This window comes from Rosa rugosa, chromosome 4, assembly GCF_958449725.1.
Source record: "Rosa rugosa chromosome 4, drRosRugo1.1, whole genome shotgun sequence".
Taxonomy (NCBI): Eukaryota; Viridiplantae; Streptophyta; class Magnoliopsida; order Rosales; family Rosaceae; genus Rosa; species Rosa rugosa.
Window position 1 is genome coordinate 37,484,780 of NC_084823.1, and position 13,782 is coordinate 37,498,561.

The window sequence follows — 13,782 nt, forward strand, 5'->3', positions numbered from 1 at the left end:
ATTTCATGAGGGGAAGATTTGTGAAGAAGGAGAAAAAGAAGCAAGGACTGAAAGGCCATTTCTTGAATATTTCAGAAAAATTGTTGTGAGTATTCCCTTCCCGAAATACAACTATTTATAGGAAATTCAGGCAATGGCACTAAATTGCTGCAGGGTCAATGCCTTCTCCTGGCAAAGATACCTTAGGGCTTCCAAGACTCGCGAGAGGATGTCAGTCTCCAATACCTGAGGACCCAGATGTTCGTGAAGCACCATCTTAGCCTCATCCACAGCAGAAGGAGGAGTTACCTCTAACACCCTCATCAATCTCTCGAATCTGGTAGGAGGCGGCGGATGCGCCACAGGATCACGAACCACCAATGCAAAAGGGTGGACAACTTCCTCAGTTTCTTCATCTTCAATAGGTTGGTCTGTCCCTTTAGCCGCGGGAGAATCTGGAAACTCAACTCGCGGCTCACCATGGGCAAGTGGAGCAGATTCAAGCACAGGGCCCTCGGCTTCGACGGTTGTCTCATTTATTCGCAAGACTTGGGGGGCACCACCACCGTCAGTATCATTTTTCATCTCTTGGGCGACTGTCCTACCGATAGGACCCTCAGCTTTTGTAGCCACCTCCTCGGTACAAACAGAATCCTGGTTAGATTCAGAAATGTCAGAGAGTGGGGTTGGATCAAAAGGGAAATGGAAAGCATTGGCCAACAGTGGCTTACCTCTCGAGTTGTCGGGTCAATATCTGGTACGTGGTCACCAAGAGGAAGAGGCCTCACTTCATTCACCTCTTGGACCTTTAGTGCCGCGAGAATCTCTGTCGTCATCAGTTCCTCATAAGCGGCAGAATCCTCAGAGTGGCTTTCCACACTTTCATGCTCCGAGGAGTCGTCATCGGAGATCGTTATTAGAATGGTAGGACCTTGCAGATGCTCTGTAGATGTGGGAGACGGAAGAGGCGCCACGGGGTTAGTTGATGCTTGAACTAGCGAGAGAGTTGGCTTTTCTGCAGTGGCTGAGGGTCCAACCTCGCTCAGGCGAGAGGGATTAGTGGTCCTTTGACGGACCTGTCAAAAGATACATAGTGAAGATCCTGCCCAGATTCTAAAATTTAAAAAGGATAAGACGGGGTCGGAGTTTACCAATCGTATTCCCAGAGGTTCGTCATCTTCAAAACTCTCTTCGACGAATTGAGCTCGATCGCGTTTGCAAGTAAAGACAGCAGTGGCCTGTACGAGAAAAGATTCATAACTCAAAAAGGGGGGAAGCACCAAATATACAAGTTTGGGATCATTCTTAACTAAATTACCTCAGCGGGATCTTCATCATGCGAAGACTCTCCCTCAGAAGTCTCCTCTGCTATTGCCTTTTGTTTCCCCGCCTGAACAGAGGCTATCCTGCTCCAGGTAGTTTGCTGCAAAACACACTCAGGAATAAGAGCGGGAAAATCAACACAAGGAAAAAGAATGGTGAAGAAAGACAAAAACTTATTGTTGCCCTAGGCTCGTGGATTTGTATCCCTGGACACAATAAGCGAGAAGGTAGAATAGGTCGCGGGGGTTGTGCTGCAGGGTTGGAGAAGCGCTCAAGAATCTTGCTGTCCTCCGGACCAGGACTACTCATGCCACGAAAGATCAGGACGAAGAGTTCGTCATGTGGCAGGTCCCAACAGTTCACGGACATTTCTTTCCACCAATCAACATAATCATCGTCGACATCGTTGAGGGGGTACAGCGCTCTGACCCAAGGGGGAATCACTATCAAAGTAAACTGACTCTGAAAGGGGGCAGACCCAGGTGGGGCTAATCTCCGCCAAGAGGTGTAGTAATTGGCAGAATCAACCAGAGGCCAGGGTACCAACTGGGCCAACCCAAATTGGCGAGCAAAATGGTTAGGGGCATAGAGCTCATAACTTACGCGTTCAGTGGCAAGACGAATATCCAAGCAGGAGATGGCGCGACGAAAGGCCAGGAAGGCTCTTTCGCTATGATCCCGTCCACTGGGCAGAAAGCCATCATCAAGGGGAGGAGGGAATCGCCTAGAAAGGACTATTTTTGGGTCCGGCATCTCTCCCAGCAAGTACAAGTAAATAAAACACTCGGAGTAGGGTGGAGCTCGATACCTTACGTTGCGGCAAAGCCAGTTCCCCAAAAGGGAATCAACTGGAGGTTCCTTTGGAATATCACCGCGACGGAAGAGAGGGAAATAAATCTGCAGCCAAAAGGCAAGGATCCAGAAGGGGCCACTAATTTCGGTATCAAATGGGCGCATTACGGCTCTATAAAGGGAGCGATATAACGCACCCAATACAGGTTGCCCAAGGCCAACGCAAATACCATTGTAGAGAGCAGTGGCCAGAGAATTCCAAGGTCCAGTAGGTTTGTTGGAAGAAGTGCAAAAGATAAATTTGCAAAGCCAGAATTCCAGGAATGCGATACCTCCTGTATGGTCACGCCGGGTGCAGTAATATTCGCGCCAGGATGGGTAGGATCTGCTGTGATGCCCTCGACCAGCCATATCCATTCTCAAAGAAAATTGAGTGCCATCAAACTGACCATGCACATAGGGGTCAAAGTCAATGGGCAACCCCGTGATGGTAAGAACATCCAGCAGAGTTATGCTCATCTGCCCAAACCGGAAATCGAATGTATTGCTGGAGGTGTTCCAGAAGCAAAGAGCGGCAGCTAGCGGTGCAGGGCTAGTATTATTGGGAAGACAGAAGCATAGATCGATGGTTTGGGTGATACCCACCGCATCCCATCGGGCCAAATCTCTCGCTCGGACCTCCTGATACCAAATATTTTCCTCGGGAGCGACGGTAGGCCAGTAGCCCACTTTCCTCCTTGGTCCCCAACTGCTAAAATCACCAGGCTCCTGCCGAAGAGCCGCTATGGGACGGCGGATGGGAAGCCCATAATAGGCCATAGCATCATCTGGCAAACGATCGCGAGGTGTGGGACCCAGACTCGCTTGACTATCACCGCCACCAAAGCCCATCAGTCGACTTCTCTCCTCTCCGTTCTGACTTCTACATCGAACACTCATGTTAGTTCGCCAGGCGAATGCGGCTTTCTCAGTGATTTCATCTGCCTGATCGATAACGAATGGTTTCTTGGATGCCATTTCTAGGTTGCAAGGAATACTTCTCCAATACGCTTTGATTTATAGCTCAAATATGTTTGGAGATTAATTTATTAGCTGGGCCAGTGAGTGGCCCTAGTTGATAATTAATGAGTCATTATTCCATCTTGAGAATCGCATCTAAGGCGACAGTGAAGATACTTCTCCAATACGCTTTGATTTATAGCTCAAATATGTTTGGAGATTAATTTATTAGCTGGGCCAGTGAGTGGCCCTAGTTGATAATTAATGAGTCATTATTCCATCTTGAGAATCGCATCTAAGGCGACAATGAAGATATTCCACCTTTTCCTATCACCGCAGGGCCAGCATAGTGGCCTGATGTTTTTTAAAACATGATTAAAACCGATGCGGTTTTAGATGCTAAAGTTGCAGCAAAATATGGTGGTTTCAATTGATCACACGTCATGATGACGATAGCCATGATCCAATCATCCTCTTTGGCATAAGACTCGCGAAGGATTAAATGAAAGCAAACAGTTTGCTATTTTGCATCTTATTTCGCCAAGTACTATAGGCCTTGATCTAGCCAGGAAAGCGGCTCCAACACCTACATTTGAAAAAATCAACAGAGAGCCAGCAAACAAGGCAGATACTTGTTGCTATACACATGGCGAAGCTACCACCAAGGAAGAGAAGGATCCTCATTCGCGATCAAAAGCAGTCTCCTTCGCATGGGGGGCACGCAAAAGTTTTGATTGCCTACAACCTGCCCAAGTTTCGCTAGATCCATGGGGGGCAATAAAGTTGGCAAAGGAAGCGTCAGTTCATGACAAAGGCAATTCAATAGTGGCATTCAAGCTTTATGGCCTATTTAGAGGCCTATATGGAAACAGTCAAGCCAATACAAGTGGCTTTGGAGCAATAACATTATAAGAGGAGTGCTGATTCAAGACCTCTTTAGTCAAGACGAGGACCTTTGACTTCGAGGTCTGGGGGGCAATGTTTGGACCCAAAATGAACATTTTGGCCTGACAAGGCGTGTCTTGGAGAAATTGAGCCAATGTCAGTGGCTCAAGCTATATATTGTCGACAAGCTCGAAATATATATTTAGAGGCTAAATAAAGCCTACTATGGAAGTATGACAAGTCAACTTTAGCATATTTTCCTACTTTGGCTAGGAAAAAACCGAGCTAGACAAGGAAGGAGGGGTGGCAGACTAACCAAATGAAATCGAAATGTGCTGAAACTTTTCAGATCCATTCTAGACAGCCCAAGGATCATTTCTTATGAAGAGTGCCAGAGATGTTTTTGAGTGGAAGGCCTTCAAACAATCAGTCCAATCTTTTGCAGAAGCAAAACTGGAAAACTGGACCTGTAAGAGGTCCAGCAGCGTTTTCGGCCCAACCACTATACCAAAAATTCTGAAATTTTGCCAGGGTGATCTACACTCATAATGGAACATTTTTTATGAAGAGGTCATAGTGAAATTCGGAATGCTTGTTGGAGAAATAATTGAAGGAATAAAGGGGCAGAAACTGACCTAAAACCAGCTCAATATTCACATGTTCATGTTTCCTACCCACATGAAGAAAGCTAGATGCTTTTCTTCTTTTCCTTGGATATATTTTTCAAGACAATCTCTTTAATAGATCATCATCACTTCCATGTTGTTGCACTTTCATGCCTTGCTTTCATTTCATCATTTCTCTATCTTTTCCATATTTTACAAATCACTTTCATATTCCACTTTCATTATTTTTCTTCCACTCATCATTTCACTCTTCTTTTTCTTCCCTATATAAACACATTCTCTTCTCATTCTAATGACACATTCACAACACAACAACAACATCTCTAAGATGATCTAAGTTCTCTCTAGAGCAAACCTCTCTAAGAGCAACTCCTCTCCCTTCTCCTTCTCTTTCTCTTAGCGGTGATCTCACTCCTAATCCTAGTCTTCTCAGAAGCCGACTTTCAGTGCCACCAAACCCTCTGTCAACGTGCTTCGGTCCTAGTCTCCTCGGGAGCCGACGGTAGTGCCGCGACCACAACGGTTACAGAACCAGCCAAGCAAGGGTAACGCCCTAGCAACCCAGCCAAGCTAAAGTCACGCTTTAGCAAGATCTCAACATTTCTCGGTGATTTCGCTCTGCTCAATCTGCAATATTGAGTATCGATTGTGTTAACAAGAAGAAACTTCAGCAAAGTCCTCACCACGAGGCACAAAGAATCCCACGACGAGGTTGGTGCTCTCCTCGTCTACAATCGCTTGATAGAAGTCAGGTCAAGGGACACCCCCGACGACCGCACCCGAACGGTGCTGGCACGCCAGCGCAGAAAAGAGACTATTGACCAGCTGCAGCAAAATTGGAGCCAAACACAGCTTACCAAGTGGATCGAAGTTATAACTATGATGAAGTTATAACTATATATGACGAAATTGGCTGAAATTTGAACTCAATGCCTTAAATGCTTCTCACATCTAATGGTCAGTGTCTCAAGTCTATGCTCCGACTGACACTCTTGCTCTTTGAAGTGTGTAGTTGATAAAAATAGGGTTATAAAGCCTTATACAGTAGACCCAAACTATGTACAAAATTCTTGCATATCTTGGTTTCTGGCATACTTGGGTTATTTTAACTATTGAATTAGTTTAAAACGCGGTGGATTATTCGACAAAAGTATTACAAAAGGGAGAAAGTATTTAGTGCACCGACGTGCACTTGCACCAACATGAATGGACGGTTGGGTAGTATTAAATATTCTTTTTTTTTTATTAAAAATAAAAAATTACCTATAAATAAATAAAAAAATTAAGATATACTGAATTTAATAATTTATTTATACTGCTGTCTGCTGGTGCATAAAAGAATTTTCCTACAAAATATTTTAATTTTTGCCGTTGAAGAGCTTAGCATACAACGTTTTCTTTCCACGTACTCTCCTCCCATCACTGTCCTCTTGTTTGTTTTTCTCTCCCCACTTTCTTCTTAATTTTCAGGCAGGCCCCAATAAATAGAAAAACAAGGAGAACTGAACAAAAAAATATTCGAGAAATTGGACATCTTTTTCCACGACGACCGACAAAAGAGATGAATAGAAAACTAAACAAAATAAAGTGTGGAGGCCAGTCACCCACGAGGCCACTATGGGAATTTTTCCCTCTAAATAAAATCGGAAAGTTGAAAAAGAAATTTGAAGGTGCATCGTGAATCGTGCACGGTGATTATCATTAGGGTACACACAAATATAAAATGACAACTTTAGGTGACGAAATGGGACCACAGCAGCCCTAATATATAATATCAAAGAAGAGAAGGAGAGAAGAAATGAGAGCTAGAGAAGAAATGAGAGCTAGTGTAGTCAACATGAGTGGACACTCCTCATCAGCAGCAGTTCTGTTAGCAATGATGGTGGTGACGATGACTTTGTTCATCACCAAAACTGATTGCTTCAGCATCAACCGGACAGTCACCGTCTCCTCAACTTGGTGCGATGGCCTCAACGACGACCTGTCGTGCCTAATTGGACAGACCGATTTGGATTCGGACGAGTTCATGCTGGACTCCGAATTCAGTAGAAGAATCTTGGCTGGTGGACCTATAACCTTCACTGGTGACACTGGAAATGGTGGAAAGGCTGTGTCGTGTGACCGAAAGGGGTTTCCTCCGTGCCACACTGACGTGGCAAACAAAAAACCCCCACCACCAAACTGCGACAAGGAGCCTACCCTTCGCGGTTGCTACCGCTATCCCTAATTAGTATATCTACTAGCTTCTGGTTAATTAGCACCGTCATCAGTTTGGGTGCATGGAGCGAAATAATATGGATATGATAACTATCTTAGATTTTGGTTCTTGCAGAATATATGCTGCAGTTGTACTATATATCAATCAACTTATTTCAAGTGTGGATTTTGTTGCTCTGTTTTGCTTCCTATGCATGTCGATCTGTGATTTAGGGGTCTATGGTAGCCTCCAGTAACTCTTTAATTACTGTACCTTTTCTCTAGCTTATTTTCTTTTTAATCATGATTGTACTGGCTGGGTTTAATAATTAAGTTATCGTTGACGGTGCATCAATGGGTTCATTTTGTGTAAATTTTGTCCCGTATTGAAAATGCGTGGATTGAAAGGATTTTTTTTATTTTATATTTTTTGGAAATGAGCCTCTCTCTTCCATATCAAGAATTTGATTGTAGAAAATCAAAGTATGTTGTGTATATATGTGACAATTCGCCCCGTTAAAACTTAAAGGAAGATCAAATAGTAGTACTACTAGCATAATGATGCAAAGCGGGACTTTTGTTGGTTATTTACAATAATGAAAGATATAATTGAAAATGATTTTATTCTTCATTAAATTGATAAAATACCATATATTACATTAATCGGAATAGTATGTGTGAAGAGACGCAAACTGTTCTCGATTGAACTGCTCCAATATCAATTTCTCTCTTGAATGTTTGTAATGGGCAAGCAGTTATCCACGATAGGGAAGGTTGTCATTGACCACAGACACTTGCTTGAAATTCTGAGTCCATGCGTGTAAGCGAGGCAGACCGCTGGCCTGTAAAATCTTCACTCCTACGACTTCTTCAATGCCAGTAAGCTAGCGTTCCAACTGTGATGTCCACCCAACCTATAGTATTGTCACTACGAAAAAATTTCTGGTCTCCAAGGTCTTGTTCTTCCACAATTTTCAGGACTTGTTGGAATTGTTTTGCATTTTCGCCACCTTCTCTGGTAGCTCAGAAATATGCAGAGATAGTGGGCCTTATCAGAACTTGATTTGGCAAACCAATGTCAGTATCAGCCATATTTGAAAGAAAACAAAGAACATACAGATTTAATGTACAGAATCTGAGAAAATGCAGTAGTCTCATCATCAATCCACTCGATGCATGGTGCAATTATGACCAGGCCAACTACATACTCATTCAAAATCTAATGTGGTTAGACTTGTGCGCACACCTAGTTCACTCAGCTAGAGCAATTTGTTCATATATAACTATGACTATTAACCACAACCTTGAGCTTTTCTATTCCAAAACTAAATCCACAACTCTAAATAGTTTGTGCAGCTCTTAATCACCAAATAACAAATTAAACAACCAATAAATTGGTAGATCTTTTGCTATTAATTCAGATTAAATGCCACACTTCTCTGTACACTTCCATTGGTGCTCAACAATAATTTTCACATTCTATCTGATGATCTGAACTATCTAATTGAAGAAACTAAGAACAATACAAAGGTTTATAACATAAACATACATACGAGTACTTATTTCAAAGAAAATAACAATAACTGGGTAACTCACACAATGCTAAGCAATCAAAGGCCCGAAATAACTCCCAAAAGGCATGCCCAATTCAAAACTGAAAAGCAAACAATAATCAACCACGACCACAATAGAACATATAGGGTTGTTCAAAGTAATCCAAAAGGAAAGTAGAAATCTTGAAAAGAGGATATCAATTAGCAGAGACTAAGAACTGACTTACAGAATGTATCTTGTGATGGTTGATCACAGAAAATTTGAAAGGGTACTACAAAGTGCTTAGTGGCTTAGTCGCCAAGAAGAAGCTTTTGTTTAATGTCTCGATGTATCATCTTTAAGTCCATGGCCTTGTGTAAATAAGCAAGGCTGCAAAAAGTATATCTTGTTAAATAAGAACACCACCTTGGCATCAAAGGAAAAGTGAGATATCTATGGTGACGCATACCTCCATGAAGTCAATGCTCCAAAGGTTTATAACCGAATGCTCCGTGATCTCCTGAGAAGATGACCCAATTGGTAAAATTATAGAGCCCTACAAAACACACAATTTATCCGAGGATTCCAGTAATGAAGTTAGGACTACTTGTAGAAACTGCCCCGAGAAAGGTCATCAATAATCAGAAATGAGCCAAGAAGGTCCAAATTCCTACTTCCTCAATACTATCTCCTTCAGAAAAATCCAAAATGAATATTTGCAGACCAATGTAAACATTTGCAAATCAAAATATTTGTCACAATTTCTAAACAACAACAAAGATGAATGAGATTAAAAACCAAACCTCTTCTATTTGTTTCCAGTCTGACCTCTCCCTCTGAGAGTGTGAAAAAAGTTTGGTTCTCGGAGCTACTCCAATATGCACGAATGATACTCAAAACCTAAAGCACACTATAAAACAAAACCAAATTCCACACTTGAACAACAGAAGCAAATAAGTTTCAATTAACAAAACACACAACAAAAACTTTCACCTGCAGATATTGTGAAACCTGGAAATCGATTACAGTAGCTGGAAACATGAAAACAAATGAGCAATTAAGTTCCAATCGATTAGAAGAAACTTAAAAAACAACTACACAAATCATAACCTAAAGCATAACATAATGAGTTAGATTTCAGAAAACAATAGAGATTCCAGAATTGGTTAAGGTGTTCTATTGTAATTAAGATTTGGATATCATACAAAATAAATATGATATCTGGTTTGAACATGAGATTCTCACCTGATACATCAGATGGAATTGAAAGACTGGAGGCTGAAATTTGAAATTTTGTACTTGTTTTTCCTGTGGTCGTAATTGATGTGATTAGAATTTGTCATTCAGAATTATTAAAAAGGAAAAAAAAAACATAATATAGCTAACTTATTTAAACCTTCATCCTAAATCTATTAAGCAGCTCAGAGTTTTCATTATATATATTTATATTATCTGCTATTAGTGTCACTCAAGTACACCATTTAAATCATTAAGGTTCTATTTAAGCAATGAAAATAACTACACTGTGATTAGTGATGGAAACCCACAGATTCTAATGTTTGACATTCTTTTTTCTCAGTCTCTCTTGCCAAGTGTTTATTAATGGGAACAAAAACTAAATAACAATAGATGAATCTATTAGTTCCTGCTGCTGTCGCTGTTATTAAACTATAGCAGTGAAATAGTAATAACATCAATGTTTGCATTTAGATAAATATTTTGTGCAGCTGAGGTTCAAATTTCAGAAGGACACGATTTAGAGTGCACTTGATTATCAATATATATATATATGTATGTATATATTTTGAGAAACAAATTGACAAAGCAAAAATACATAATATATTTCAGAAACTTTTATCATTTCAGTTCTCATCTGTATATATTCTTCCACTCCCTCTCTCAGGCATTTTCACAAACACTTGGTCTGCATTACTTACTGAACCACTAAAGCTACAATAAACAAACACCCAAACCTAGTTCCAGTACACTCTAATTAACTCTATGAATGGCTTCTGGTTACCAATTAAGAACAACTAAAGAGAGTTCAAGTCCAAAGGAGATAACAAAGCTAACTATCATTAAGAGTTAAAAGATGGCTTCTCCTATTGCTGCCTTTCGTTTTACCATTGCTTCCCCTATCATGATTTAGTTGTTTTAAGTCCTAAAGATTTGAGTTTAAGGAGGAAAGAATCTATGAATGAGCATGGAGTAACTGCTTGCCTCAAATACATATTTTGACTTGGCCACCGGTTGAAAGCGCTCAAATGTTGAGGATTCGAAACAACTAAATCAAAAACTTACAGGAAGATCGACTTAAAATGAGACCGATCGAGGCCTGACCTGTAAATCAAAGGAGATTGGGACATTAATCTGATTGAGGGGTGCGAATTTAGATTTTGATCAAACAGCAACGCTACTTAATTAGTTTGGGGGTGATCGCATGTTTTCCTTTCTCCTCATATCATCGTGTGGTTTTGAACAGACCAGAGTTATCTGGTATGTGCCTCTTTCTACCTTTTGCATTTTATATGTAAACGTTATCATTGCTTTCTTTAGTCTCAATCTCCTCCATTTTGGCTGCAAGGGACAAACAAATAGTAGCCAACTGCAAGACAACCATAACAAACAGAAATTAGATAAATTGTTAGCAGAGTAGAGATATACCCATTAAAGAAAAACTAAAAAGAATAACAATGAGAGTGAAAAGACAGCCTTTAGGTGGAATCTAAGATTGCAAATCTTTGTTTTTTGGCATCAATTCAGCACACTAAAACAATTATAAACCATTGTGACATGAAATTTCAATTCTCTGCTCATCCAATCATACCCAGAATCATAGTAGAAGTGATGAGTAATTAAAGCTAACAACACGTACAAAGGCTACCTCAACAAATGAAGAACAAATCTACAAAATTACATGCAACCAAAGACCAAAAAAGAAAAAAACCTGAACCTTCTAGAGTTCTAGACTTCTACTGTGGCGGGTGTTTCATATCCATCGTCTCCAACTATAAACAGATCTTCATTTATACCTCGAGCAACATTTTCATCACCCCTCTTAATTTCATTTCACTCCGACATCCATTAGATCCTCCACCAATTTCTGGACAAAACACTGTAACCAAATGAATTCCTAAATGAACTTAATGTCCAATTCGGAAATAAATAAATAAATAAATAAACTATTCATTTATACCTTCAGCACGTACTATTTTCACAATCACGTGTAAATTGGCTTTCATTCTGACATTCATTAGCTCCTCGGCTAATTCCTGCGCAAAACCCTTGCACAGACATAACTATTTTTCTTGACACTATCTATAACTATAAATGTTTAAGAAACCATAAAAGCTACTCTCACTTCTTTTCAATTTCTTTGATCTGACATGACTACATTCAATTTTTCCTTGATCAACTTTGTCAGCAGTAGATTCTTGTAAGAACCTCTTTATCCCTCTTTAAGCATTCTTAGCTAGCTGCCCTCTCTGCATTAGCACATACAATCCAATTAAGATTTTACACCATCATACTCACTAATGATTGGTAAATCAACCTGATCATGAAAACATCAGATTACTAAAATAACCTATTCATAATCAACCATAAGATAGTAAAACCAACCTTATTAACATAAACAGCAATACTGACAATTCTATAAATAAACCGATCCAGTAACACTGAACAGAAGTCTTGACATACCTGAGTTCAAAAGACTTCCAAATCTTAATTGCACACCGTCCCTAATATAGGATGAACAAAACCAAAGAAATCATCCATTACAACCAAAGAAATTCTCTTTGGTCCATCAATGCACTGACAACACGAAAAGGGACATGAATCGGTAGAGGCGACAACTGCCACCATATTTTGCTCCATCAATGCACTTCCTTTGGTCAGCAAGGAACTAAATTAAACTCGAGTTTATGAGATCAATCCATTTCCACAGCTACACCAGCATTGGTAGAGAACTATGTATGAACCCACCATTAAAGCTAATTAGATAGACAGCTAATGATGGAGTTTTTGGTGATAAGAGTCCATAGAAGCAGCCCAATTGGACCATTGGAGTCGTTTACAAGTGTCGAGTGAGTGTAGCTAGCACCTAAAAAGAGAAAGAACTATTTGAGAGTTGTCTGTGTAGAAAACTAGAGATGGATCCATACTAGCAACTCGCTCAGCTATGTGTCTGCTAATGACCCTTCTCACCGCAACTCGATGCATCAACGATACTACTGTCGCTTCTATCTCATCTTGGTGCCTCAATGACGACACATCATGCCTCATCGGAGAGACTGACTTGGAGTCGAAGGAGATCATGATGGATTCGGAAATCAGCAGAAGAATTCTGAATGGAACTTCAAGCTACTCTAATACAGCCTTGAATTCTACCAGTGCTAGGTGATGTCACCGATATAATAAAGTAATGACAATTCCTAGGTTCACCCATTGGGTGAAATGAGCATGTTCACTCTCTTTTGTGATTAACGCATCTTAATTTTGTAATTTTCTGATCCAACTATTTATGTTGTATAACATAATACAAAGATTAGCTCTGTAAAAAATCAATTAAATTGAAGACCTGTTAGTTATTCATTTCTATGAAATACATGGACGGTCAATCATAATAGTAGTAATTGTCGCTACAACCATCCATTTGTTTGATTCAATTAGATAATTAAATAATTTCCTATTCGATTGATTTTTTACAGAAATGATATTTAAAGGCTAAAATAAAATATGAACCGTTGAATTATAAATTCATTAAATAAAAGTATGTAATCGACAATAGGGATGAATATGTTTGTTCATCCTAAAGGTGAACTTAAGAATTGTCCAGTAAGTAATCTAGACATCACTCTAAAGCATAATTCTAGAATACACCTGGCGTATGAGACGCCTTAGACGTCCGTTAACGGAGGGGCATTCACGTTTGTCCATGGTAAATGAGTTTTAATTGAGCCACATGCCTCTCACGTGCCATCAATGGGTTCAATAGCGTAACATTCCGAAACGGACTCAAGAACAAGTAAAACCTCCACTGGAAACAGTACCTGCGGCGGTGGCCTAAAATCCCCAAGCACCCGATCTTCAAAAATTAACCGAAATTGAAAACTAACTATACCTCGATTAGAGTGAGAAGTGAGTTAGCCCCGCGCAGGTATGGGTAATCTAGCTTTTAGTTTTGGTAAAGCTTAATTTAATTGATACATGTTCAAAGGTTTCAGATAGGGATTTAATTTTGGGTATGAAATTGATACATGTTCAAAGCTTAATATAAGTTTCATTTGGATTTAAATGTAGAGGAATCTGGGTTTAGAGAAATGGAAAACTTGCTTTTGTAGAATCGCCAACCAATTAAGCGTTTAATCTGAGAGATTTAGTAGGGATTCATAATAGATGAAGCAGCTCGTCTCCGAAACAAAGTACAATTGGAGTTTGATCACTTGAT

General features: G+C 40.0%; 1 long non-coding RNA gene across 15 annotated transcripts; it reads right to left on the reverse strand.

The window, feature by feature from the left end:
- Window positions 1–6,744: 6,744 nt before the first annotated feature.
- Window positions 6,745–12,814, reverse strand: LOC133745124 (uncharacterized). Of its 15 annotated transcripts, none has more exons than XR_009863468.1 (11): window positions 12,033–12,814; window positions 11,530–11,818; window positions 11,287–11,436; window positions 10,674–10,938; window positions 9,579–9,641; window positions 9,327–9,364; window positions 9,137–9,243; window positions 8,803–8,889; window positions 8,581–8,723; window positions 8,397–8,454; window positions 6,745–7,815 (listed from the first exon to the last, which is right to left on the reverse strand). It is a non-coding gene; the product is annotated as an uncharacterized LOC133745124 (long non-coding RNA). The 15 variants fall into 15 exon arrangements; XR_009863467.1 differs by having other exon boundaries at window positions 6,745–7,858; XR_009863458.1 differs by having other exon boundaries at window positions 6,745–8,723; window positions 11,530–11,605; window positions 11,695–11,818.
- Window positions 12,815–13,782: the final 968 nt, after the last annotated feature.